At 46.4% G+C, this 26,674-nt stretch overlaps 2 long non-coding RNA genes across 2 annotated transcripts; both read right to left on the bottom strand.

Moving 5' to 3' along the window:
- Positions 1–8,271: 8,271 nt before the first annotated feature.
- Positions 8,272–9,217, bottom strand: LOC116969260. The gene is made up of 2 exons (XR_004410700.1): positions 9,168–9,217; positions 8,272–8,356 (listed from the first exon to the last, which is right to left on the bottom strand). It is a non-coding gene; the product is annotated as an uncharacterized LOC116969260 (long non-coding RNA).
- A 3,450-nt stretch (positions 9,218–12,667) lies between these two features.
- On the bottom strand, positions 12,668–21,952 carry LOC116969261. Its single transcript, XR_004410701.1, has 3 exons — positions 21,772–21,952; positions 19,419–19,421; positions 12,668–12,678 (listed from the first exon to the last, which is right to left on the bottom strand). It is a non-coding gene; the product is annotated as an uncharacterized LOC116969261 (long non-coding RNA).
- Positions 21,953–26,674: the final 4,722 nt, after the last annotated feature.

Here is a 26,674-nt window from a genome sequence, read left to right as displayed (position 1 = left end):
CCATAATATGGTTGAGTTCTTCATTAGGATGGAGAGTTACATTGTTAATACAGAAACAAGGGTTCTGAACTTAAAGAATGGTAATTTTGAGGGTATGAGACGTGAATTGGCCAAGATTGATTAATTATTAAAAGGTTGATGGTGGATATGCAAAGGAAGGCATTTAAAGACTGCATGGATGAACTACAACAATTGTTCATCCCAGTTTGGCAAAAGAATAAATCAGGGAAGGTAGTGCATCCATGGGAAATCATGGGATAGTATCAAAACAAAAGATGAAGCATACAAATTAGCCATAAAAAGCAGCCTACCAGAGGATTGGGAGAAATTCAGTCCAGCAGAGGAGAACAAAGGGCTTAATTAGGAAAAGGGAAATAGTTTATTTACCAAAACTGGCAGGGAACATAAAAACTGCAAAAGTTTTTATAGATATGTGAAGAGAAAAAGATTAGGTAAATCAAATGTAGGTCCCTTGCACTCAGAAACAGGTGAATTGATCATGGGGAACAAGGACATGGCAGACCAATTGAATAACTACTTTGGTTCTGTCTTCACCAGGGAAGACTTAAATAATCTGCCGGAAATAGCAGGGGACCGGGGGTCAAATGAGATGGAGGAACTGAGTGAAATCCAGGTTTTTCTGGGAAGTGGTGTTAGGTAAATTGAATGGATTAAAGGCCGAGAAATCCCCAGGACCAGATAGGCTGCATCCCAGATTACTTAAGGAGGTAGCCCCAGAAATAGTGGATGCATTAGTGATAATTTTTCAAAGCTCTTTAGATTCTGGAGCAGTTCCTGAGGATTGGAGGGTAGCTAATGTAACACCACTTTTTAAGAAGGGAGGGAGAGAGAAAACGGGGAATTACAGACCAGTTAGTCTAACGTCGGTAGTAGGGAAACTGCTAGAGTCAGTTATTGAAGATGGGATAGCAGCACATTTGGAAAGTGGTGAAATCATTGGACAAAGTCAGCATGGATTTATGAAAGGTAAATCATGTCTGACGTATCTTATAGAATTTTTCGTGGATGTAACTAGTAGAGTGGATAAGGGAGAACCAATGGATGTGTTATACCTGGACTTTCAGAAGGCTTTCGACAAGGTCCCACATAAGAGATTAGTATACAAATTTAAAGCACACGGTATTGGGGGTTCAGTATTGATGTGGATAGAGAACTGGCTGGCAGACAGGAAGCAAAGAGTATGAGTAAACGGGTCCTTTTCTGAATGGCAGGCAGTGACTAGTGGAGTACCGCTAGGCTCAGTGCTGGGACCTCAGCTATTTATGATATATATTAATGATTAGGACGAGGGAATTGAATGCAACATCTCCAAGTTTGCAGATGACACGAAGCTGGGGACAGTGTTAGCTGTGAGGGGGATGCTAGGAGGCTGCAAGGTGACTTGGATAGGCTGAGTGAGTGGGCAAATGCATGGCAGATGCAGTATAATGTGGATAAATGTGAAGTTATCCACTTTGGTGGCAAAAGCAGGAAAGTAGACTATTATCTGAATGGTGGCCGATTAGGAAAAGGGGAGATGCAAGGAGACCTGGGTGTCATGGTAAACCAGTCATTGAAAGTCGGCATGCAGGTGCAGAAAGCGAGTGATATGTTAGCATTCATAGCAAAAGGATTTGAGTCTAGGAGCAGGGAGGATCTACTGCAGTTGTGCAGGGACTTGGTGAGACTACACCTGGCGTATTGTGTACAGTTTCGGTCTCCTAATCTGAGCAAGGACATTCTTGCCATAGAGGGAGTGCAGAGAATTTAGAAGATTGAGGGGGGGGGGGGGGGGGGTGTTCTTATAGAAACGTACAAAATTACGGGTTGGACAGGCTAGATGCAGGAAGATTGTTCCCGATGTTGGGGAAGTCCAGAACAAGGGGTCACAGTTTAAGGATAAAGGGGAAATCTTTTAGGACCGAGATAATAAAAACATTTTTCACACGGGCAGTGGTGAATCTCTGCCACAGAAGGTAGTTGAGGTCAATTCATTGGCTATATTTAAGAGGGAGTTAGATGTGGCCCTTGTGGCTAAAGAGATCAGGGGGTATGGAGAGAAGGCAGGTACAGGATACTGAGTTGGATGATCAGCCACGATCATATTGAATGGCGGTGCAGGCTTGAAGGGCTGAATGGCCTACTCCTGCACCTGTTTTCTATGTTTCCATGTGACTTACTGCACTTTCAGCGCCGCAGACCTGGGTTCGATCCCGACAATGGGTACTGTCTGTACAGAGTTTGTACGTTCTCCCCGTGACTTACATGGGATTTCTACGGGCTCTCTGGTTTCCTCCCACACCCCAAAGACATACAGGTTTGTAGGTTAATTGGTTTGGTATAAATGTAATTGTCACTGGTGTATGTGGGGTGGTGTAATGTGCGGGGATTGCTGGTCGGTGCGGACTCTGGGCCGAAGGTCTTACTTCCCCGCTGTGTCTCTAAAACTAAAAAAATGAAACTATAGCCGTGAGAAACTGTCGATGCCTGCGTACTTTTAAAAAAAGATGTAAAGTGCTGGAGTAACTCAGCGGGGTGCAAGTATCCCAGCCTGATGTTTCAAGCACTAAATGTTTTACGACGTGACTGTTCTAACTTTGTGAAAACAAAATGTTTTCCCAGAATACTGCCTGGATTAGAGGGCTTCAGCTACAGGGAGAGGGTCGGATAGACTTGGATTGTTTTCTGTGCCATGTCAGAAGATGAGAGGAGACTGGGCAATCGTAATTAAACACACTAACACTTCACAATTAATTTCCTTACAACCACACAGTTAAAATACAGTTACTTATGGATTACAAAGATTAAAGATGAGTTTTGCCTCATTCTTACAAAGTGCTAAAGTCAAAGTTCTAATCACACAATTCCAAACTACAGACACATAAAGGTCATTAATTGTCACACTTGATTGCTTCTTCCCAAGCTCGGGTCTAATTTCATTCTGTATTACAACCTCTCCCTACTATCTCTGGAAGAAAAGAATGTAAAAGCCTCTTCACTAAAAACATTCCTCACTACAAATGAAAGATTATCAAAACAGAGTAACTTTCTTAGTTTCTGGTAACCATAAGAAATCCTTTCGCAAAGGTCACACAACCATCACCTATGCCTTATCTCTTATCCCAACATAAACACATGTACAAAACAGCACAAACCATCCCACAGACCAGTATCTACCCTTCGTGCCTACAATCCAACATAGGCAACCATAAATCGCCTTAAATGACACAGCCAAACTGAGATGTGTCACAAAGGAAGCAGGATGGTGCCCATGTCATGGAGAAAGATCCCATTTACAACTTCCATTATAAACAGCAACCTAAACCAACTACAACCTCTCACAGCATGATTATTGCTTCAAAGCAATAAATAAAGATATGCCCTTTCAGATCAACATTTCCACGTTATGATAAGCCATCTGTTCTCCTGTGTGTGTTCTTTGTTCTTTATTTCTTTGTGGAGGCATGTATTTCTGATAGCCCCAACTCCAAACCCTTCTTTTGCAACTTAACACAAGTTCCTTAAGAACTTATCATTTGAGCAATTTTATTATATATTTCCTCAAGTGGAAGGACAATACAGGATTACAATCAACCCACCCATAGTGTACAGATATAGGATTAAGGGAATATCGATTAGTGCAAGGTAAAGTCTGATTTAAGATAGTCTGAGGGATAGTTTAAGAATAAGGGGTAATTCATTTAGAACGGAGATGAGGAAAAACTTTTTCACACAGAGTGTTGAGAGTCTGTGAAATTCTCTGCCGCAGATGGTGGTGGAGGCCTGTTCTCTGGATGCTTTCAAGAAAGAGCTGGACAGAGCTCTTAAAGATAGCGCAGTCATAGGATACGGGGAGGAACAGGGTGTTAATTGTGCATGATCGCCATGATCATGGTGAATAGCGGTGCTGGCTCGAGGAGCCGAATGGCCTACTCCTGCACCAATTGTCTATTGTCTTCAATGAATAATAATGAATGAATAAAAATGTTATTAGCCAAGTATGTCCACATACATGGAATTTACATTGGAGCTTTGCTCGCAGGTAACAAGATATTCAGTAGACAATTAAAAATAAAACATTATAATTTAAACATGTGAAAATAAAGTACCGGAGTAAAAAGAGGCTACGGTCTTTTGGCTGTTGAATAGAGTTACTGCTCGTGGGAAGAAGCTGTTATTATGTCTGACTGTGGCAGCTTTGACAGTCCGGAGTCGCCTCCCAGAGGGAAGTGATTCAAAGAGTTTGAGGCAGAAGGTGAGATCGGCAAAAAACATCTGCATCTGCGGTAGATGGTAGGTGGGGACTGCTCTCTGGTTGGTAATTGGGTGGTTAGTACGTAGGACAGTACAGCACAAGAACGGGCCCTTCGGCCCACAATGTTTGTGCCAAACATGACGCCAGGTTAAACTCTCATCTGCCTGAACATGATCCATATCCCTCCCTCCCCTCTAATTCCACATGCCCATCTAAAAGCTCCTTAAACACCCCTCTCATATCTGCCTCCACCACCTTCCCAGGTCAGGCATACCAGGCCTCCACCACTGCCCCACGCATCCCCATTAAACTTTCCCCCACTCTCCTTATAGCGATACCCTCTAGTCTTGGACATTTCCAGCCTGGCATAAAAAGATTCTGAGTGTCTACCCTAACTGTGCCTCTCATAATTTTATATACTTACTAGACTAAGTGAGACCCGTTGGGTCCAGGGAGATGCTTAGCGAACATTGGCCATTTGCTCACTGCATTTCATCAACACTAAAGCATTATTTGTGCTTTTTCTTGATTCCTTTGGCAACTAAAAAGTTTCAGAAGTAATAAAACTGGCTGTATATCTTCTTATTAATTTATTTATTTATTTATTTATTTTTTAACATAATCGCCCATGGTTCTCAAGTAGGTTTTTACGTACAAAATGAAAACGCATCTGAAGTAAAATTTACAGCCAGATTTATCACTTGTGAGAATTTTGAGATACCAAAAGGAATCAAGAAAAAACATGAATAATGCCTTACTGTTGATGAAATGCAGTGAGCAAACACGATAATCCCAATATTCTAAATTACGATATCTGCACAGCCAATGTTTACCAAGCACTTTAGCTGCTGTTGTCCCTTCAATTCTCGCTTCTCTTTACCTTCATTTCATTTCACGTTTGGAATTCCAATGTTGGGTTCATGTCTCTCACACTTACCCCAACTTCCACAATTTTTTTCAGAGCACAAATTCAACATTTTGGCGTTTTTTAACAGATAGGAAAGTACGCGTTTCTTGCATTAATAACATATACTGGAAGTGACGGATGTCTTCAGATGGATTGAGCGGCTCCGTGTGCCAAGTCCTATTACCTTGTGACCTTGCGTGCAACCCCCTATTCACACAAACATTCACGCACACACATATATTCACACACACACACACACATATATTCACACACACTCACACACATATATTCATACACACACAGATTCACTCACACACATTCAGACACACGTACACACACATATTCACACACACACATATTCACACACTCACACACATATTCACAAACAGACTAATTCACGCACACACAAACTCAATGACACTCACATTCACACAAAGACCCACACTAACATAGACTCATACACACACACTCATACACACGGACTCACTCACTCACACACACAGACTTAATCACACACACACATATATATACACAGACTCATCCCTCACCTCAAGACACTGCCCTACGGGTGGTAAATGTCGTGCAGCCAAGGGCAGCTTCAGGCGGGGGTTGTGAACTGATGAGAAGGGGGGGTGTCCACATGCAGGGGATGTGGACGGCTTCAGTAGGGGGTGCATCCGATAGCCAGGCGGAGGGCAGCGTCTTGAGGTGTCAGTGGAGGAGAGGGGGTAGTGAGCGATTTACTCATGACCTGTGGACTCACTGCCTTGGGATTAACTCATGGCCTTTGGACTGACTCTCACAGCTTGTGGACTGACTGATGCACGACTTCAGGAGTCACGTCCGACTTATGTAAACTCAAAACTGTAACATCTACATTGAGGAACAGCTTCTTCCTGACAGCCACCACACTATTAAACTTAACAAATAAGCTCTGAACTACAAAATATTATATTATTTCACACACACACATATATTCACATGCACTCACACACATATGCACACACTCATATTCACGCACACACTCATATTCACACACACATATAATCACGCACACACACACACACACACAATCGCACACTCATATTCACTCGCACACATATTCAGACACACACATGTACACACACATACATATAGACACACGCACATATTCACACACACAAACACACACACATATTCACTCACACACACACACACACACGTAAATATTCACACACACACACACACACACATATATTCACACACACACACACACAGAGGGAGGTTTCACGGCAGTCGGGTCACGACCCATGACCCGTACTGTTGCTACGCTACACCAAATGGATTACACGTGATGTACTGCAGGTAGGCACTTACCATTGTTTCCAACTCCATCTTCCAGGGAGATGCTAACCGCATTTCGTTGTCTCTGTACTGTACACTGACAACGACAATTAAAGTTGAATCTGAATCTGAATCTGAACGTAGCGGGTCCGTTAAAACCCGCCGAAAATGTCCATTTTTGCGCTGCAAATAATTATGGAAATCGGGATTGAGCATGTGAGACATTTAGCCTACTTCAGAATACCAAAAGTGAGGAGAAATGACGGTAGATAGAAGTGAGAGCTGAAGGGACAACAGACAGAGTGCTTAGCGAACATTGGCCGTTTGCTCACTACATTTCATCAACACTAAAGCATTATTAGTGTTTTTTCTTGATTCCTTTGGCATCTAAAAAGTTTCAGAAGTGATAAATCTGGCTGTATTTTTTTTTTTTAAATCGCCCATGGTTCACAAGTGGGTTTTTACGTACAAAATGAAAACGCATCTGAAGAAAATTTTACAGCCAGATTCATCACTTCTGAGAATTTTTAGATACCAAAGGAATCAAGAAAAAACACGAATAATGCCTTACTGTTGATGAAATGCAGTGAGCAAACACGATAATTCCAATATTTTCAATCACGATATCTGCACAGCCAATGTTTACCAAGCACTTTAGCTGCTGTTGTCCCTTCAATTCTCGCTTCTCTTTTCCTACATTTCATTTCACGTTTGGAATTCTAATGTTGGGTACATGTCTCTCACACTTACCCCAACTTTTTTCAGAGCACAAATTCAACATTTTGGCGTTTTTTAACAGATAGGAAAGTACGCGTTTCTTGCATTAATAACATATACTGGAAGTGACGGATATCTTCAGATGGTTTGAGCGGCTCCGTGCGTCAAGTCCTATTACCTTGTGACCTTACGTGCAACCCCCTATTCACACACACACACACATTCACGCAATCACACATATATATTCTCACACACATATATATTCAGACACACATATATACTCACATACACACACATATATATATTCACACACACACATATATATTCACGCACATATTCACACACACACACATATTCACACATATAAATATTCACACACACACATAAATATTCACACACACATAAATATTCACACACACATATTCACACACATAAATATTCACACACACACATAAATATTCACACACACATAAATATTCACACACACATAAATATTCACACACACACATATTCACACACACCACTAAAATACACTGTGCAAAACGAATATTCAAATCGTGCTGTAGAGTCTTTTGGTGAAACGGTTTTGGTTAAATGCTGCTTTTAAATAACGTCCAACAAACACAGACTTACCATAGAGAAAGCAGCCGAATATTTGAGCGAATCTTCAAATCGTGTTGTAGTCCAACGCAGCAACACAACGCAGCAACACAACGCAGCAACACAGTGGTGCAACACAATGCAGCAATACAGCGGTGCACCACAATGCAGCAACACAATGTTGCAACACAATGCAGCAACACAGTGGTGCAACACAATGCAGCAACACAATGCTGCAACACAGTGGTGCAACACAATGGCAGCAACACAGTGGTGCAACACAATGCTGCAACGGCTGAAACACAATGGCAGCTTTTGCTGAAACACAACCCTGAAACAGAATTGCAGCAAACAAACAAACCAGTAGAATTATGCAACATTTTGCATAATTTTGCAACATTCAGCGCCATCTTGCCTCCGACCGGAAATGTCGTCGTCGCCACCATCTTGCCTCTGACAGGAAATGACGTCACCGTCGTCATCTTGCCACAGGCCGGAAACGACGTCATCGCCGTCGGCTTGTCGATAGCCGGACATTACGTCATCGCCGCCATCTTGCAACCGCCAAAATCATAAAATCAGCCGATTTTAAATTTAAACACAGTTTCTGGTCGAAATAAAAAGCTTCTTTCGCGCATTCCTGGCCTGAAAACGTTGCAACACATGCATTGCAATTTACATCACCATTTCACACACAATACACATCATGCTTTAGTTACCTTGCTTTAGTTAATTGCTGCGTCGTGTCACGGGGTTGGAACGACCGGGAGAGGGGCCGTCAATCGCCCGGCACGGCCTAAAATGGCCGAGGGACTTATCATCGCCCGCCTGGGGCTTGGACATCGGGAGAGACATGGAGAACAGGGGAGAGAAAAGATTTTGCCTTCCATCACAGTCGGTCCACTGTGATGGATGTTTGTGTGAATTAAATTGTGTGTATGTCTAGGAATTGTCTTTGTTTGTATGGCTGTGGAAACAGAATTTCGTTTGAGCCTCACTGAGGCTCAAATGACAATAAATTGTATTGTATTGTATTATTGTATTGTACCTGGAAACCGGTGTAATCATTTTAAAACCCAAGAGAAACAAATTGGCAAAACGGTTTATAACAATAACACATGGTTTTATTTTCAATTCACAGTTCAAACGCAGTGTAGATAGTAGACACATATACAAATGGGTTTATTTTCAATTCAGTTCAAACACAGTGTAGATAGTAGACACATATACAAATGGGTTTATTTTCAATTCAGTTCAAACACAATATACATAGTAGACAAATATAAAAACTCTTTCCAACAAAATGCCAAGAAACTTCAGAGCATGGTGAATAACATACATACAATTGGGTGAAAAAGCACTCACCTGGGAGCAGAGCTGCAGCTCAGAGAGCCGTGACCCTTTCACTTCGTGGCCGGCAAGAAAGTGATTGAAGCGGGACGCTTCCGGGTTTTATAGCCGCTCCCTCCCCTGCCGCCAGCGGGGGCAGCAGAGAGCATGGGTAATGATTTTAAAACATTAATATCTCGCTCATATTTCATCGAGGGGAAAAATCCTCGGCACACACGTGGTAGAGGAGGGCTCTGAGGGAGGTGGGCAAAAATGAGGGCTGTAGGTGGCGGCGTTCTCTCCGAAATCGTACCACAGATCGGGAAAAGCGGTCAAGTACTGAGTTTTAGTAATATTAGATAGATAGATTAGATAGATAACTGGTCTCCTCTCAACCTCTGACATTGCAGAAAAAAACAATGCAGGTCTATCCAACCTCACTCTGTAACTGAAGCCATCGAATCCAGGCTACTTTCTGGTAAAACATTTTTTTTACAAAAAGTTAGAACCTTTTCCTCATAAAACGTTTTGTTCTGCGCACGTCCATCTTATGCGTTCTAATGAGGGGTGGACGCAAGGAATTGCAGATGCTCGTTTATATAAAAAGACAAAGTGCTGGAGTAACTCCGCAGTCACTGGGGGCCTGGTCTGGAGAAAGGCAGGTTTGTGATCCTTAGTGGAGGTCAGGTAAGTGGAGGAGCTTTGATTGAGCATGTGGATCCTGAGGAAGGATAAAGTGAAGCTGAGATCTATGGAGTGAGCTGACTTATTCCAGCACTTTGTGGCGCAGCGGTAGAGTTGCTGCCTTACAGCGCCAGAGACCCATGTTCGAACCTGACCACGGGTGCTGCCTGTACGGAGTTTACGTTCACCCTGTGACCACGTGGGTTTTCCCCGGGTGCTCCAGCTTCCCCTCACACTCTAAAGACGTGTACGCTTGTAGATGACTTGGCTTCTGCAAGTTGTAAATTGTCCCTGGTGTGTAGGATAGCGTGTGGGGATCGCTGGTCGGTGTGGACTCGGTGGGCTGAAGAGCCTGTTTCCGCACTGTATCTGTAAAGTCACTCAAATAAGACTTGGCTGCTTTTTAAGCAGTTGTTGTGTTATGCAGAAGCAATACATTACAAGTGAAGCTTTGCATGTTGCTAATGCATCACACTAATATTTAGTTTAGTTTACGTTAGACAAACAGTCCCTTCGACCCACTGAGTCTGTGCTGACCAGCGATCACCCCATTCATTAGTTCTTTGCTACACACTAACGACAATTTACAGAAGCTAAATAACCAATAACCGTGCACATCTTTGGGATGTGAGAGGAAATGGGATATGACCATAAAACAATTATGACTCTTGAAACCGGAGGAAACCCACGTGTTCACAGGGCGAATGTGCAAACTCCGCATGGACAGCTCCTGAGGTCAGGATCGAACCCTGGTCTCTGGGTCTGTGAGGCAGCAATTAATCTCATGATTTTATACACGTCTATAAGATCACCACATCCTATATAGAGGATGGGAGCAGCCTGGCTTGAGGATAGAACTGAAAAGTTGGATTAGACATATCTAAATTCCCATCCTTACTGTTTTGTTTTCCAGCGGAACGAATCACTCCCATCGATGGGCAAGGCCTCCCAAATAAGATCATTTCTCCGCAACATTTTTTGCTGGCCTTGCTGCCTGAATTACAACAAAGGCACCATCTCGCGGAGTTCCCACAGCTCCACACCATCACTTCCTCGGTCAAAGGAAAACGTCACCATTCGGGTCCGCCTTGAAAAAGACCATGGAAAGGTGTGCAAAAAATTCTTGGTAGGTGCATGGCATTCTTCCATGGCTCAGATACTACTTTATAGCAGAAACACAGCATGGAAACAGTTCCTTCGGCCCACTGATTCCGTGCCGACCAACGATTGGATAGGATGCACTAGTTCCTGCATGCTGGGGACAATTAACTGAAGCCAATTATTCTACAATCCCATATATCTCAAAGGGAAAGAGGACATCACTTCAGAATTAAGGGACAGAAGTTTAGGGGTAACATGAGGGGGAACTTCTTTACTCAGAGAGTGGTAGCGGTGTGGAATGAGCTTCCAGTGGAAGTGGTGGCGGCAGGTTCGTTGGTATCATTTAAAAATAAATTGGATAGGCATATGGATGAGAAGGAAATGGAGGGTTATGGTATGAGTGCAGGCAGGTGGGACTAAGGGAAAAAAGTTGTTCGGCACGGACTTGTAGGGCCGAGATGGCCTGTTTCCGTGCTGTAATTGTTATATGGTTAGATGGTTATATCTTTGAAGTGTGGGAGGAAACCAGGGCACTGGTGTTAGTCAGGGGTTATGGGGAGAAGGCAGGAATATTGGGGTTAGGAGGGAGATAAAGATCTGCCATGATTGAGTGGCAGATTAAGCTCGATGGGCCGAATGGCCAAACTCTACTTCTATGACCGTATGAGCACCCGAAGAAAACCCCATGCGGTCACAGGGAGAACATACAAACTCCCCACAGACAGCAGCCACAGTCAGGATGGAACCCGGGTCTCCGGCGCTGTATGGCAACACATCTACCATTGCGGCAATATATTTGTGACTTCTGAATAAAACATTTGGAAATGTGAAAAGTTGAAAACACAGGAGCTTGTTTCCGTGCTGTTTAGTTCAAAGTCTACAACAGACGCAAAATTTAATGAGATTCTGGTTTCTCTCATAAGGGGCAAGAGTCAGAGGATATAGAGTGATGCAGTGTGGCCCTTTGGCCCATCTTGCCCACACCGGCCACGTGTCCCACCTGCCTGCATTTGGCCCATATCCCTCCAAACTTGTCATATCCATGTACCTGTCCAATTGCTTCTTAAACATTGCGATAGTTAATGCTTCAACTTCCTCCTCTGGCAGCTCGTTCCATACACCCACCTCAATGTGAGAGGGGAAAGATTTAGAAACATAGAGACATAGAAAATAGGTGCAGGAGTAGGCCATTCGGCCCTTTGAGCCTGCATCGCCATTCAATATGATCATGGCTGATCATCCAACTCAGTATCCTGTACCTGCCTTCTCTCCATACCCCCTGATCCCTTTAGCCACAAGGGCCACATCTAACTCCCTCTTAAATATAGGCAATAAACTGTGTGGCCTCAACTTCCTTCTGTGGCAGAGAATTCCACAGATTCACCACTCTCTGTGTGGGACCTGTAATAGGGACCTGAGGGGCAGCTTCTTCACACAGGTGGGTGTAGTGGTACAGAAGGCTGAGGTGATCGTATCGAGGTGTATAACATCATGAGGGGAATAGAAAGAGTGAATGCAGAGGGTGTTTTATCCCAGGAGGGGAATCAAGACGAGAGGACATGGGTTTAAGGTGAGAGGGGGAAGAATTAATAGGAATCTGAGGGGTGTTAGGTTTTGGGTGCGAGCTGCCAGAGGAGGTAGTTGTGGCAGGAACTACACAATATTTAAAAGTCAACTGAACAGGTAGATGGGTAGAAAATGTTTCAAGGGGTATGGGCCAAACGTGGGCAGGTAGGACTGGCGTAGAAAATGGGCATCTTGGCTGGTTTGGGCAAATTGGGTTGAAAGGCCTGTTTCTGTGGTGCATGGTGCTAAGGGTATAATGGTTTGAAAGATGCTCTGTATATGACTCCTGGAATGTGATTGGGGACACTCTTATCTTTCATTGCCTTGGACTCTCTGTAGTTTGAAATGGGAGGAGAGAATATAGATCCTAATATCAAGTAGGGTTAATTATTTGTTCAAAAGATGATCCTTTGCCAAACATGGTGTGAAGGCATCAGAAAAATCAATCTAAATGTCAATAATTTAAAATTAACGAGACCTTTGCCTACTGCAGTGGATGTTGTGACTACATCAGACTTACAGTGTTGGAAACAGGTCCTTTGTCCCACCGAGTCCACGCCGACCATAAATCACCCCGTACACTAGCACTATACTACACACTAGGGACAATGTACAATTTACAGAAGCCAATCAACCTGCAAACATGCATGTCTTTGGAGTGTGGGAGGAAACCAGGGCACCGGGAGAAAACCCACATAGTCACAGGAAAATGTACAAACTCCGTGCAGACAGTACCCGTAGTCAGGATTGAACCGGGTCTCAGGCGCTGTATGTAAGGCGGCAGCTTTGTACCGCCCAATTGTTAGCAACCTTATCCGCATCTGTTGTAGACCAAGTAAACAATAGAAAGATTTCAACTCCACCCGATTAGTTTCTTTGTAATACAGTCCACTTTAATTTCTGTTGCCACAGAAGGCTGTAGATAGCAATGTTACAAAATGTTGCGATTTAAAAATCAAGTGCAATTTATCCCATCATATAAAGCACAAAAAGAAGTTTAATTTGACACCTAATTCACTTTCATATCTTCAGTATTAAAAAAAGTTATGGCCATTTTTATACTCGGAAATTAGCATCTTGTTCCCTATTGCTTTTCCATTGACTTAACTCAAAAGCTGTGACAGTCAAAAGCCCACATCTTTCTTAAAAATTAAGAGAGCTGAATGAAATTTTCAGTTATTATAGATTGAAGCATTCTGAAACAAATATGAAACAATCTTACTTGGATGACCTGAAATTAAAGCATATAATTAGTTAGTTACCTAATTGTAGCTAATTACAAAATGCAATTACTAGATCTAAACATCTATCCATTTCTTAAAAGATTAACATTTTTAAATAGCCTAAGTGTCCAAATAACATTCACACATGAATTCGCAATATAACATGATTTTTAAATTTCATTGTCATGAATTTATAGGCCAAATGAAAGGAATTCAATGTTTAATTCCCGTAAATTAATGGGCATTTAAATCATCTTGCGAGTGGGTTTTAGTTTGTGGAACGCGATTGATTGGAACGTTGCGGTTGCAGTGAATTTGAACCCCATATCGGCAGGAAAAACACTGCCGGGTTCGTATGGAGCCAAAGTCCCATTTTCGCCGATTACTTTGGTTTAAAGTAATCAGAAGAAGCAAGTTATATGTAAAATATATGACTTACATTATGTTTTGTCCCCTACTTGAGATCCATCCCGTTGTAGGCATTGAGGGCGTTAGAAATATATTTTTATTTTACTCCAGCGATTAAATTGTCCCGCAATTCTTTTCTAAACTTCCGAGAATGGAAGTCTGGTCGATTGTTCTGCAGCAGCTGGCAGCCTGAGGAAGTTCGCCTCCGACGGGCAGGAGAAAACGGCATTTTAATCCCTCCTCCTCAAAGCCACCAAAGTGGCGCACACGGCCAGTGGCAGAACTGCAGCGCCGCTGAAGATAAGATTTGTAACATCGCTAACTTAGAGGCCAAGTCAGTGGATATTTTTAAGGCATAGATAGATTCTTGATTAGTATGGATGTCAGAGGTTATGGGGAGAGGGCAGGAGAATGAGGTTAGGAGGGAGAGATGATCAGCCATGACTGAATGGCCTAATTCTACTCCTATTCCTTATGAACACGGCAGCAGACAGCATCCGTAGTCGGGGTCGAACCCAGGTCTCTGGTGCTGTACGGCAGCAACTCTGCTGCTGCACCACCGTGACTCCCTACATTTCCTTGATTTTCTGCCTTGTGGCTCTTTTGAAAGATTACTGGTATATTATCTAGTTACAAACTGAAACCAAGAACCCTGCAGAGGATCCAGGGATGTCGTCTTGGTTCGCTAATTGAATACCTTTATTGCCGATTTTTCAGAGTAAATTACTTCTACTTTGCAGGAAGCTTAGTTTAATTTATTGTCATGTGCCCAGTGAAAAACTTTTGTTGTGTGCTAACCAGTCAACAGAAAGACAATACATGATTACAATCGAACCATCCACAGATGATAAAGGGAATAAAGTGAATAACGTTTAGTGCAAGATAAAGTCACTAAAATCCGATTGAAGATAGTCCGAGCATCTCCAATGAGGAAGCGAGTAGCTCAAGGCCACTCTCTGGTTGTTGGTGGAATGGTTCAGTTGACTCATAACAGAAAGTGGGATAACATTATAATAATAATAATAATAATAATAATAATAATACATTTTATTTATGGGCGCCTTTCAAGAGTCTCAAGGACACCTTACAAAAATTTAGCAGGTAGAGGAAAAACATGTAAGCAGAATGAAATAAACAGTAGAGCCATGACTAGTACACAAAGTAAAGACATAATTCAATTCAAAACACAATATGAGGCAATGCAAGCACAGATGAAAAGGGAGGGGACGTGGGGCTAAGGATAGGCAGAGGTGAAGAGATGGGTCTTGAGGCGGGACTGGAAGATGGAGAGGGACACGGAATTGTGGATCAATTGGGGGAGGGAGTTCCAGAGCCTGGTAGCTGCCCTGGAGAAGGCTCTGTCCCCAAAACTGCGGAAGTTGGACTTGTGTATTGAGTGGAGACCGGCTGATGTGGATCTGAGGGACCGTGAGGGTTGGTAGGGGGAGAGGAGGTCAGTGAGATATGGAGGGACCAGATGGTGGAGGGCTTTGTAGGTGAGGACCAGGATTTTGTAAGTGATCTGGTGGGAGATGGGAAGCCAGTGAAGTTGTTTGAGGTCTGGAGTGATGTGATGCCAGGATTTGGTGTGGGTGATGAGTCGGGCGGCTGCGTTCTGGACCAGTTGAGGTCGGTTGATGTAGATGGAGCTGATGCCAAGGAGATGTCAGTTGCAATAGCCCAGACGGGAGGAGATGAAGGCGTGGATGAGTCTTTCAGCAGCTGGAGGTGTGAGAGAGGGTCTGAGTTTGGCGATGTTGCGGAAATGAAAGAAGGAGGTTTTAATGACATGGCGGATGTGTGGCGGAGTATCTGACCAAGGGGGAGGATGTAGATGATGAAGAGAAGGGGGCCGAGTATAGAGCATTGGGGAACGCCTTGAGTGACTGTGGCTGTAGCAGAGGTGTAGTTGTGCAGAGAGATGAAGTGGGATCTGTTGGAAAGGTAGGAACAGAGCCAGCTGAGTGCAGAACCTTCAATGCCAAGGTCCCCAAGTCTGGTAAGCAGGATTTTATGGTTCACTGTATCGAAGGCTGCACTCAGGTCGAGGAGGATGAGGATGTTGAGGGAACCAGTGTCAGCAGAGGTGAAGAGGTCGTTGAGGACTGGTGTGAAAGGGTATTCAATGTATGGTGTGAACTCGATGGTCTGAAGGGCCTGTTTCCATTCTGTATCTCTAAACTTAACTGACCGCAGGCCTGAGGATTGCAAACGACTGGTCAAATAATGGGGTAGCATTTTTCTAAGATACACACAAAATACTGGAGTAACTCAGCGGGTCAGACAGCATCTGAGGAGAGAAGGAATGGGTGACGTTTCTTGTCGAGACCCTTCTTCAAACTGAGAGGCAGGGGAGATGGAGTCTGAAGATATGGAAGGGTGAGGTGTGAAAATGACAGATCAAAGAAGACGATGCGGATTGAAGCGGAGCATTTTTCTAACACTTGTTTGTTTTCTGGTAAGAGGTTGTTAAATTCCTTTCAGTAGAACCTCAGTGCCACCCCACTCAATACACCTAGCATCTGAAGTAAACACTTTTTCCCTTCCTCTCCAGGTGACCGACGAAGAAAGATCCCCAGCCATCATACAGCAAGCCATGGCTAAACACAATCTGGATGGCGACTGGCAGGATTATCATCTTGTCCTGGTCGTCTCCAAAGACAGAGGTGAGGAATAAAACATAGGTTCCTTGATGCTGGAAGATGTACAATATTCCTCCTAAACTCAATGTGTTGGAGGAACTCAGCATATCAAGGTTATTATATTAAGCACTATGTTCAGCATATTAAGTTACAGAGAAAGGTTGAACAAGTTAGGTCTTTATTCTTGGAGCGCAGAAGGTTAAGGGGGGACTTGATAGAGGTCTTTAAAATGATGAGAGGGATAGACAGAGTTGACGTGGACAAGCTTTTCCCACTGAGAGTAGGGAAGATTCAAACAAGAGGACATGACTTGAGAATTAAGGAACAGAAGTTTAGGGGTAACATGAGGGGGAACTTCTTTACTCAGTGAGTGGTAGCTGTGTGGAATGAGCTTCCAGTGGAAGTGGTGGAGGCAGGTTCGATGTTATCATTTAAAAATAAATTGGATAGTTATATGGATGTGAAAGGAATGGAGGGTTATGGTGTGAGTGCAGGTAGATGGGACTAGGAGAGAATAAGTGTTCGGCACGGACTAGAAGGGCCGAGATGGCCTGTTTCCGTGCTGTAATTGTTATCTGGTTGTATGGTTATATGGTTATAAGGTGGCACAGCGGTAGAGTTGCTGCCTTACAGCATTAGAGACCCCAGTTCCATCCTGACTCCAGGTGCTGTCTGTACAGAGTTTGTACGTTCTCCCATGACTGCAAGAGTTTTCTCCGGGTGCTCCGTTTCCTCCCACCCTCCAAAGACATGAAGGTTTGTAGGTTAATTGGCTTCCATAAAATATTTGTCTCTGGTGTGTAGGATAGTGCTAGTGTACAGGTGATGGCAGGTCCACATGGACTCGATGGGCCGAAGAGACTGTTTTTCCATGCGTGTGACTACTAAAATACTGAACAAAATGCACGCCCATGCTGACCAACATGCCACATCTACACCAGTCCCACCTGCCTGCGTTTGGCCCATGGCCCTCTAAACCAATGCTATCCACCTAGCTGTTTTTAAACATTGTGATAGTTTTCTTTAGAGATACAGCATAGAAACCACTGGCCCATTGAGTCCACGCCGACCATCCTTCACACTACTTCTATGTGATCCCACTTTCTCTCCCACACCATACACAATAGTGACCATTTTTACAGAGGCCCATTAACCTACAATTGTAGATGGGATATGAAGGAATTAGAACACCCGGAGGAAACGCATGCGGTCATGGGGTGAAAAGGTGGTCAGGATGGAACCCGGGTCTCTGGCACACTGAGGCAGTGGCTCTGCCTGCTGAGCCTCTGTGCTGTGCACAGAAACAGGCCTTTCAGCACACCAAGTCCACGCTGACCATCGATCTACCTGTCCACACTAGTTCCATGTTATCCCACTTTGTCATCCACTCTCTTCTTCTTCTTCTTCTTCTTCTCCTCCTCCTCCTCCTCCTCCTCCTCCTCCTCCTCCACCTCCTCCTCCTCCTCCTCCTCCTCCTCCTCCTCCTCCTCCTCCTCCTCCTCCTCCTCCTCCTCCTCCTCCTCCTCCTCCTCCTCCTCCTCCTCCTCCTCCTCCTCCTCCTCCTTCTTCTTCTTCGTGATTTTTGGCGGTTGGCAAACAACTTTTTAGTGCATTGCCGCCACCAACTGGTATGGAGTGTGGATCAAATAACATTATTACATATACTAATAACCTATATCTTTCTGAACAAATTGGTTACCCTGAGAAAAAGCAATAGGATTTGATAGCACTTATATGAATTTTTTTGTAAAATATCTATTAAATCAAATTGTACTTTTTCTTTTCTGAATTGTTCACTCATTTATCTTCTTTCTTCCTCATACCTCTCACAATGTATAATGACATGCTCTATTGTCTCTTCTTGCCCACAGTATTCACATCTGCCTGTATTATGCTTGCCTATTATAAAAAGTGTACTGTTCAGACCAGTGTGTCCAAATCTGGTTCTTGAAATTACTGTCTCCTCTTTTCTGTTTTTTCCTGCACATCTCATTTCTCCCACTTTCCTCTGGACTCTGTAGAACCACTGTCCTTTCTGCTCTTCCTCCCATTGCTTTTGCCATCTTTCCTTCAGTCTTTGCTTAATAATGTCTTTGATTTCAGTTTTACCTATGTTAATACTTAAATCAATCTTACTTCTTTTTGTTACCTCTTTTGCTACCTTATCTGCCATTTCGTTTCCTCTAATGCCAATGTGTGCTGGTACCCATAAAAATATGACTGTAAGCCCCATCATTTGAATTTTGAATAGTATTTGTTGTATTTCAATCAAAATGTCTGGTCTACTGTCTGAATGGCTGTGCTGTCATCCACTCCCTACTCACTAGGGGCAATTTATAGAGACCAATTAAACAATTAGTGAAAATTTACAGAGACCAATTAAACAATTGAAAGTAGGCATGCAGGTGCAGCAGGCAGTGAAAAAAGCCAATGGTATGTTAGCATTCATGACAAAAGGATTTGAGTATAGGAGCAGGAAGGTTCTACTGCAATTGTACAGGGTATTGGTGAGACCACACCTGGAGTATTGCGTACAGTTTTGGTCTCCAAATCTGAGGAAGGACATACTTGCCTTAGAGGGAGTACATAGAAGTTTCACCAGACTGATTCCTGGGATGTCAGGACTTTCATATGAAGAAAGACTGGATAAACTCGGCTTGTACTCGCTAGAATTTAGAAGATTGAGGGGGGATCTAATAGAAACTTACAAAATTCTTAGGGGGTTGGACAGGCTAGATGCAGGAAGATTGTTCCCAATGTTGGGGAAGTCCAGAACAAGGGGTCACAGTTTGAGGATAAAGGGGAAATCTTTTAGGACCGAGATGAGAAAAACAGTTTTCATGCAGAGAGTGGTGAGTCTCTGGAACTCTCTGCCACAGAAGGTAGTTGAGGTCAGTTAATTGGCTATATTTAAGAGGGAGTTAGATGTGGCCCTTGTGGCTAAAGGGATCAGGGCGTATGGAGAGAAGGCAGGTACAGGATACTGAGTTGGATGATCAGCCATGATCATATTGAATGGTGGTGCAGGCTCGAAGGGCCGAATGGCCTACTCCTGCACCTAATTTCTATGTTTCTATTATAATATTATTGAGTGTAAATCCAAGTGATGTAAACCTTTTTGTAGTGTGCTGCAAGATTTGAGTGTATTGCAAATAAGCCCCACTCTGAATCATTTCGAATTCTATAACTTCTACAGTACATACCTTTATAAAGGAAATGAGGAGGATTTTCTTTCGCCAGAGGGTGGTGAACCTGTGGAATTCATTGCCACAGATGACTGAAAAGGCCAAGCCAATGGATATTTTTAAAACTGAGATTGCCAGATTCTTGATTAGTGCAGGTGTCAGAGGTTATGAGGAGAAGGCAGGAGAATAGGGTTGAGATGGTAAGATAGATTAGCGATTATTGAAGGGCAGAGTAGACCTGATGGGCCGAATGGCCTAATTCTGCTCCTATAATTTACAAACGTATTCACTGGAAATGTCGCTTTCTATTCACAAAGCAAGACTGCAATGTAAATAAATGTAAAAACAAAGAACTGCAGATGCTGGTTTAATATCAAAGATAGACACAAAGTTCTGGAGTAATCCAGCGGGTCAGGCAACATCTCTGGAGAAAATGGAAGGGGAACATTTCGGGCCGGGACCCTTCTTCAGACTGAATGTAGGTGGGGTGGGGGGAAGGAAGAGGTGAAGAGCTGGAGGTGAGAAAATCAGGAGCCATCAGGGTCGGCCACAAATGAGCTCGGATGGGGCGGTGCCTGGTAGTCCATTGTTGGCTAGTTGAAGGTGTGATCTCAAGACGAACAATATGAAGAACTGTGGCGAAATGACTAGGGAGGAGCAGGGGGGGGGGGGGGCAAGGGTGGAGGGGGAGTGGGTGCAAGATGAAGTTAGTTAAAATTAGACAATTCAATGTTCATAGAGCAATCCTGAACTATCTACCTCATTGGTGACCCTCGGACAATCCTTGATCGGACTTTGCTTGCTTTACCTTGCACGGACATTATTCCCTTATCGTGTATCTATACACTGTAAATGGATCATCATGTATTGTATTTCTGCTATCTCGTTAGCATGCAACAAAAAGCTTGATGCTGTGCCTCGGTACATGTGACAATGAACTAAACTGTAACTAACATGAAGCTATGTACAAGTTGCCCAAGTGAAATATGAGGTGCTGTACCTCCATCTTGTGTTTGGCCTCACTCTGGCAGTGTAGGAGACCCAGGCCAGAAAGCTCAGTGTGGGTCAGGAATAGTAGGATAAGACCATTCGGCCCATCAAATCATACCCCGCCATTCAATCATGGTTGATCTACCTCTCCCTCCTAACCCCATTCCTCTGCCTTTTCCCCATAACCCCTGACACCTGAACTAATCAAGAGTTTATCTCTGCCTTGTTCATTGACTTGGCCTCAACAGCCTTCAGTGGCAAAGAATTCCACAGATTCACCACCCTCTGACTAAAGAAATGTCTCCTCAGCTCCTTCCTAACAGAACATCCTTTAATTCTGAAGGGGTGTTCAAAGCTGGGATGAAGGTATAAGTTATATGCCTTCTATCACAGTGGGGAATGTGAGGTTGCTGAAACCAACAAGATGGTGGTGCTGCCTGCACTGGTGAGGACTCGGAGGGAGTGCGGTGTGTGCAGTGATCTCGGTGTTTACGGGGTCATGGCGCCATGTGAACAGCCCGGTGTCTGGGCAGCTTTCTGACTGTTCGTGTGGACAGGGACGGCAGAGAGAGCGTGGTAGCGGTCCGTACAACTCTGGTCACATCATGGTGAAGGAGCGTGTGTGTGGCCCGAACATTAAACTGATGGCTGTGGATCTCCGCTTATGCTGTGTGGCCTGGGGATTCTCACAAGCCGCTGTGTGGCTGTATATGTTTAATTTTAAAGTAGTTTTGTATCTTGGTGCTTTTTTGGTGTGACTATATAATAAACCAAATGTCACTGTACCTCGGTACACGTGACAACAAAGGACCATTGAAATGTTTGTTAGACGGGCGGTCACGTGGGGGACTAGTGTAGATGGGTCATGATGTTCGGGGTGGGACTAGTGTAAAGGGCATGTTGGTCGGGGTGGGGACTAGGTAGTATTGAGGATGTTGGTCGGGGTTGGTGAACTAGTGTCGAAGGGGCATGTTGGTCGGGGGGGGGGGGGACTGTGTAGTGGGCACATGTTCGGTCGGGGTGGGACTAGAGTATTAGATTGGGTTGGTGGGGGTGGGGCTAGCGTAGAGGGGCATGTTGGTCGGGTGGGATCTATTGCATAGGGGCATGTTGGTCGGGGTGGGCTAGTGTAGTTGGGACATGTTGGTCTGGGACTAGTGTAGATGGGGCATGTTGGTCGGGGTGGGACTAGTGTAGATCATGTTGGTCGGGGTGGGACTAGTGTAGACGGGGCATGTTGGTCGGGGTGGGACTAGTGTAGACGGGCATGTTGGTCGGGGTGGGACTAGTGTAGATGGGGCATGTTGGTCGGGGTGGGACGTGTAGATGGGGAATGTTGGTCGCGTTGGGACATGTGTAGATGGGGCATGTTGGTCGGGGTGGGACTAGTGTAGATGGGGCATGTTCGTCGGGGTGGGACTAGTGTAGATGGGGCATGTTGGTCGGGGTGGGACTAGTGTAGATGGGGCATGTTGGTCGGGGTGGGACTAGTGTAGATGGGGCATGTTGGTCGGGGTGGGACTAGTGTAGATGGGGCATGTGGGTTGGGGTGGGACTAGTGTAGATGGGGCATGTTGGTCGGGGTGGGACTAGTGTAGATGGGGCATGTTGGTCGGGGTGGGACTAGTGTAGATGGGGCATGTTGGTCGGGGTGGGACTAGTGTAGATGGGGCATGTTGGTCGGGGTGGGACTAGTGTAGATGGGGCATGTTGGTCGGGGTGGGACTAGTGTAGATGGGGCATGTTGGTCGGGGTGGGACTAGTGTAGATGGGGCATGTTGGTCGGGGTGGGACTAGTGTAGATGGGGCATGTTGGTCGGGGTGGGACTAGTGTAGATGGGGCATGTTGGTCGGGGTGGGACTAGTGTAGATGGGGCATGTTGGTCGGGGGGGACTAGTGTAGATGGGGCATGTTGGTCGGGGTGGGACTAGTGTAGATGGGGCATGTTGGTCGGGGTGGGACTAGTGTAGATGGGGCATGTTGGTCGGGGTGGGACTAGTGTAGATGGGGCATGTTGGTCGGGGTGGGACTAGTGTAGATGGGGCATGTTGGTCGGGGTGGGACTAGTGTAGATGGGGCATGTTGGTCGGGGTGGGACTAGTGTAGATGGGGCATGTTGGTCGGGGTGGGACTAGTGTAGATGGGGCATGTTGGTCGGGGTGGGACTAGTGTAGATGGGGCATGTTGGTCGGGGTGGGACTAGTGTAGATGGGGCATGTTGGTCGGGGTGGGACTAGTGTAGATGGGGCATGTTGGTCGGGGTGGGACTAGTGTAGATGGGGCATGTTGGTCGGGGTGGGACTAGTGTAGATGGGGCATGTTGGTCGGGGTGGGACTAGTGTAGATGGGGCATGTTGGTCGGGGTGGGACTAGTGTAGATGGGGCATGTTGGTCGGGGTGGGACTAGTGTAGATGGGGCATGTTGGTCGGGGTGGGACTAGTGTAGATGGGGCATGTTGGTCGGGGTGGGACTAGTGTAGATGGGGCATGTTGGTCGGGGTGGGACTAGTGTAGATGGGGCATGTTGGTCGGGGGTGGGACTAGTGTAGATGGGGCATGTTGGTCGGGGTGGGACTAGTGTAGATGGGGCATGTTGGTCGGGGTGGGACTAGTGTAGATGGGGCATGTTGGTCGGGGTGGGACTAGTGTAGATGGGGCATGTTGGTCGGGGTGGGACTAGTGTAGAGGGGCATGTTGGTCGGGGTGGGACTAGTGTAGATGGGGCATGTTGGTCGGGGTGGGACTAGTGTAGATGGGGCATGTTGGTCGGGGTGGGACTAGTGTAGATGGGGCATGTTGGTCGGGGTGGGACTAGTGTAGATGGGCATGTTGGTCGGGGTGGGACTAGTGTAGATGGGGCATGTTGGTCGGGGTGGGACTAGTGTAGATGGGGCATGTTGGTCGGGGTGGGACTAGTGTAGATGGGGCATGTTGGTCGGGGTGGGACTAGTGTAGATGGGGCATGTTGGTCGGGGTGGGACTAGTGTAGATGGGGCATGTTGGTGGGGGTGGGACTAGTGTAGAGGGGGCATGTTGGTCGGGGTGGGACTAGTGTAGATGGGGCATGTTGGTCGGGGTGGGACTAGTGTAGATGGGGCATGTTGGTCGGGGTGGGACTAGTGTAGATGGGGCATGTTGGTCGGGGTGGGACTAGTGTAGATGGGGCATGTTGGTCGGGGTGGGACTAGTGTAGATGGGGCATGTGGGCGGGGTGGGACTAGTGTAGATGGGGCATGTTGGTCGGGGTGGGACTAGTGTAGATGGGGCATGTTGGTCGGGGTGGGACTAGTGTAGATGGGGCATGTTGGTCGGGGTGGGACTAGTGTAGATGGGGCATGTTGGTCGGGGTGGGACTAGTGTAGATGGGCATGTTGGTCGGGGTGGGACTAGTGTAGATGGGGCATGTTGGTCAGGGTGGGACTAGTGTAGATGGGGCATGTTGGTCAGGGTGGGACTAGTGTAGATGGGGCATGTTGGTCGGGGTGGGACTAGTGTAGATGGGGCATGTTGGTCGGGGTGGGACTAGTGTAGATGGGGCATGTTGGTCGGGGTGGGACTAGTGTAGATGGGGCATGTTGGTCGGGGTGGGACTAGTGTAGATGGGGCATGTTGGTCGGGGTGGGACTAGTGTAGATGGGGCATGTTGGTCGGGGTGGGACTAGTGTAGATGGGGCATGTTGGTCGGGGTGGGACTAGTGTAGATGGGGCATGTTGGTCGGGGTGGGACTAGTGTAGATGGGGCATGTTGGTCGGGGTGGGACTAGTGTAGATGGGGCATGTTGGTCGGGGTGGGACTAGTGTAGATGGGGCATGTTGGTCGGGGTGGGACTAGTGTAGATGGGGCATGTTGGTCGGGGTGGGACTAGTGTAGATGGGGCATGTTGGTCGGGGTGGGACTAGTGTAGATGGGGCATGTTGGTCGGGGTGGGACTAGTGTAGATGGGGCATGTTGGTCGGGGTGGGACTAGTGTAGATGGGGCATGTTGGTCGGGGTGGGACTAGTGTAGATGGGGCATGTTGGTCGGGGTGGGACTAGTGTAGATGGGGCATGTTGGTCGGGGTGGGACTAGTGTAGATGGGGCATGTTGGTCGGGGTGGGACTAGTGTAGATGGGGCATGTTGGTCGGGGTGGGACTAGTGTAGATGGGGCATGTTGGTCGGGTGGGACTAGTGTAGATGGGGCATGTTGGTCGGGGTGGGACTAGTGTAGATGGGGCATGTTGGTCGGGGTGGGACTAGTGTAGATGGGCATGTTGGTCGGGGTGGGACTAGTGTAGATGGGGCATGTTGGTCGGGGTGGGACTAGTGTAGATGGGGCATGTTGGTCGGGGTGGGACTAGTGTAGATGGGGCATGTTGGTTGGGGTGGGACTAGTGTAGATGGGGCATGTTGGTCGGGGTGGGACTAGTGTAGATGGGGCATGTTGGTCGGGGTGGGACTAGTGTAGATGGGGCATGTTGGTCGGGGTGGGACTAGTGTAGATGGGGCATGTTGGTCGGGGTGGGACTAGTGTAGATGGGGCATGTTGGTCGGGGTGGGACTAGTGTAGATGGGGCATGTTGGTCGGGTGGGACTAGTGTAGATGGGGCATGTTGGTCGGGGTGGGACTAGTGTAGATGGGGCATGTTGGTCGGGGTGGGACTAGTGTAGATGGGGCATGTTGGTCGGGGTGGGACTAGTGTAGATGGGGCATGTTGGTCGGGGTGGGACTAGTGTAGATGGGGCATGTTGGTCGGTGGGACTAGTGTAGATGGGGCATGTTGGTCGGGGTGGGACTAGTGTAGATGGGGCATGTTGGTCGGGGTGGGACTAGTGTAGATGGGGCATGTTGGTCGGGGTGGGACTAGTGTAGATGGGGCATGTTGGTCGGGGTGGGACTAGTGTAGATGGGGCATGTTGGTCGGGGTGGGACTAGTGTAGATGGGGCATGTTGGTCGGGGTGGGACTAGTGTAGATGGGGCATGTTGGTCGGGGTGGGACTAGTGTAGATGGGGCATGTTGGTCGGGGTGGGACTAGTGTAGATGGGGCATGTTGGTCGGGGTGGGACTAGTGTAGATGGGGCATGTTGGTCGGGGTGGGACTAGTGTAGATGGGGCATGTTGGTCGGGGTGGGACTAGTGTAGATGGGGCATGTTGGTCGGGGTGGGACTAGTGTAGATGGGGCATGTTGGTCGGGGTGGGACTAGTGTAGATGGGGCATGTTGGTCGGGGTGGGACTAGTGTAGATGGGGCATGTTGGTCGGGGTGGGACTAGTGTAGATGGGGCATGTTGGTCGGGGTGGGACTAGTGTAGATGGGGCATGTTGGTCGGGGTGGGACTAGTGTAGATGGGGCATGTTGGTCGGGGTGGGACTAGTGTAGATGGGGCATGTTGGTCGGGGTGGGACTAGTGTAGATGGGGCATGTTGGTCGGGGTGGGACTAGTGTAGATGGGGCATGTTGGTCGGGGTGGGACTAGTGTAGATGGGGCATGTTGGTCGGGGTGGGACTAGTGTAGATGGGGCATGTTGGTCGGGGTGGGACTAGTGTAGATGGGGCATGTTGGTCGGGGTGGGACTAGTGTAGATGGGGCATGTTGGTCGGGGTGGGACTAGTGTAGATGGGGCATGTTGGTCGGGGTGGGACTAGTGTAGATGGGGCATGTTGGTCGGGGTGGGACTAGTGTAGACGGGGCATGTTGGTCGGGGTGGGACTAGTGTAGATGGGGCATGTTGGTCGGGGTGGGACTAGTGTAGATGGGGC

Source organism: Amblyraja radiata, unplaced genomic scaffold (assembly GCF_010909765.2).
Source record: "Amblyraja radiata isolate CabotCenter1 unplaced genomic scaffold, sAmbRad1.1.pri S137, whole genome shotgun sequence".
Lineage (NCBI taxonomy): Eukaryota > Metazoa > Chordata > Chondrichthyes > Rajiformes > Rajidae > Amblyraja > Amblyraja radiata.
The sequence above is the reverse complement of the archived record's forward strand: the minus strand, read 5'-3'. Positions and strand labels throughout refer to the sequence as shown.